This window comes from Lolium rigidum, chromosome 1 (assembly GCF_022539505.1).
Source record: "Lolium rigidum isolate FL_2022 chromosome 1, APGP_CSIRO_Lrig_0.1, whole genome shotgun sequence".
In the NCBI taxonomy this organism is placed as follows: Eukaryota; Viridiplantae; Streptophyta; class Magnoliopsida; order Poales; family Poaceae; genus Lolium; species Lolium rigidum.
In genome coordinates, this window is record NC_061508.1 from 203273417 (window position 1) to 203276346 (window position 2930).

Consider the following 2930-nt stretch of genomic DNA (forward strand, 5'->3'; position numbering starts at 1 on the left):
AATCCTGGGTGGCCAACCACAAGTGAAACCCACAGGCTTAAAACCCATTATAGGTAGTAAACACCCGCACGATCCCCTGGTGAAAACCAGAGGTGCAGTCTAGAGCAACCAGTATTCAACTGCGCGCTCTCAGGCACCCACCTGTCCACTGGGTATATCAGCCAGGGATCGGAGCCCTGAGCAGCCGCCCACCATACAACCGTTCCACCCAGGTGTTTCATTAGGTTGTTAATTTTAATTCCCAATACTCACAATCCAGAATAATCGAAACAGCAGTGGCATTTTGTTATTTCTAGGCAAATTAATTATCCTAGCAAGGGTTCATGGGTGGCTACACACTACTAGGATTGATAAGCATAGCATAACTTTTGAAAACAAAACTCTATCATGCATTCTAGTTGAAAAACACTAATGCTTAATTAAAATAGATAGGATTTGAATGTCACTTGACTTTTTGATAACTGAAGATCATTCACTTCTCTCAACAAAACACGTCGCTCTTCATACGAACTATAAGATAACATATAACACAACATAAACACACCATTCAACAACAACTACAAAATCAAACAAGACAACAATTGGAAATCGCTTTAGGGTATTAAGGTGTGTCGCTTTATGCTCAGTTATCATTTGAATAATGTGAACTAGACCACTAAGCGTAGGATATGCATTATCCTTGAACATGGTAAGGAAGTCTAAATGGTTCCGAAAGATGGGTATGATCTAATGATATATTGAACTACTCAAATACCTTACTTGAAGGTTGAATAGTTCGAACTAAGTGGAAGACTAAAATGGCATGAATGATATTGGGATTTGGTACGCGGAGCCTAATGGATAACAAGAGTCTAACACATGTGGTATGGGTAGAGTATCTCCACCTTACTAGAGCAAAATCTAAACTAGGGCGTGTCATACTTTACTCAAATAACTCAATTGTTATTTCAATAATATAGACTAGGATAGAATATTTTGGAGAGATGTGATTATGGAACATGCACTAGTAGAAAACAGGGCTTTCGTGGGAGCCTTTTATCGCGGGCGCGCCTGCACCCGCGACAAATGGCCTGGCCACGTCGCCCCGAAACCATGTATAGCGGGCAGGGCCTTTTGTCGCGCCCTTTTGTCGCGGGCCGTATCACGACCCGCGACAAAAGGTGTTTGAGTGCTGGCGCTTCCTGTCGGCACCCCTTTTGTCGCGGGTCGTAATACGGCCCGCGACAAAAGGGCCATGCCTATATATAGACACGCAGCCAGCCCCCCCCCCACCTCATTTTTTCCTTGGTGGTGAAGGTGGAGGTGTATGCTAGCTCATTTTTTTTACATGTGCACAAGAGGTGTTTGATGGAATGCTTGTGAGAGGGATGCCACTTGATTTTATTTGATAAGATTTCTCCTCTTTTTGATCCTAAAAGGTTAGCAACTATTTTCTCGTATATATATACATAGTCCATACAATACTAATTTTAGCAAGGTGATTGCATCTGATACATATATAATTGTACTTATGATGCAGATGAGTCATCCATGGATGTAAGGTAACCGATGTGCCCCCGCTTTCAGAGAGGGCGTGAATTCTTTCCTGCTTGTGTCCGAGGCCAACAAGTCGAAGCAAGGTTTTATGTGCTGTCCATGTCTAAAATGTAAGAACGAGAAGGATTACTCTTGCTCAAGAGACATTAAGAGCCACTCGCTTCGGTTTGGATTCATGTCCAGCTATAATGTTTGGACCAAGCATGGAGAAGAAGGGGTTATGATGGAAGACGGCGATGAAGAAGAAGATAATGATGACCAGTACTGATCAATGTTCTCTGAATGCGATGATACCGCAATGGACGACAATGAAGAAGAAGGAGGTGAAGAACAGGCATCGGATGATCCCGTTGATGATGATCTTCGTCGGGCCATTTCGATGCAAGAAGAGACGCGTGGCACGGATAAGGAGAGGTTGCGGTTCGACAAGATGTTAGAGGACCACCACAAATTGTTGTACCCGAGTTGTGAAGATGGGCATAGAAAGCTGGGTAGCATATTGGAATTGCTGAAATGGATGGCAGAGGTCGGTGTGACTGACTCAGGATTTGAGAAATTGATGATAATATTAAAGAAGCTGTTTCCAAGAAATAATGAATTGCCGTCAGTACATATGAAGAAAAGAAGCTTGTCTGCCCTCTAGGATTAGATGTGCAGAAGATACATGCATGCATTAATGACTGTATCCTCTACCGCGGTGAGAAGTACGATAATTTGAATAAATGTCCGATATGTGGTGCATTGCGGTATAAGATCAGAAAATATGACCCTGGTGATGTTGAGGGCGAGCCACCCATGAAGAGGGTTCCTGCGAAGGTGATGTGGTATGCTCCAATAATACCATGGTTGAAACGTTTGTTCAGAAACAAAGAGCATGCCAAGTTGTTGCGATGGAACATGGAAGAACGTAAGAAAGACGCGATGTTGAGGCACCCCGCTGATGGTCGGCAGTGGAGAAACATCGGGAGAGAGTTCCCGGATTTTGCAGGTGAGGCAAGGAACTTATACTTTGGTCTAAGTACAGATGGAATGAATCCTTTTGGGGAGCAGAGCTGCGATCACAGACACTCGGCCCGTGACTCTATGTATCTACAACCTTCCTCCTTGGTTGTGCATGAAGCGGAAGTTCATTATGATGCCGGTGCTTATCCAAGGCCCAAAGCAACCGGGCAACGACATTGATGTGTACCTAAGGCCATTAGTCGATGAACTTTTGGAGTTGTGGGCCAAACCAGGTGTACGTGTGTGGGATGAGCACACCGAGCAAGAATTTGACCTACGAGCGTTGCTATTCGTAACCATCAATGATTGGCCAGCTCTCGGTAACATTTCGGGACGGACGAACAAAGGATACAATGCATGCACACACTGTTTAGATGAGACTGAAAGTAAAT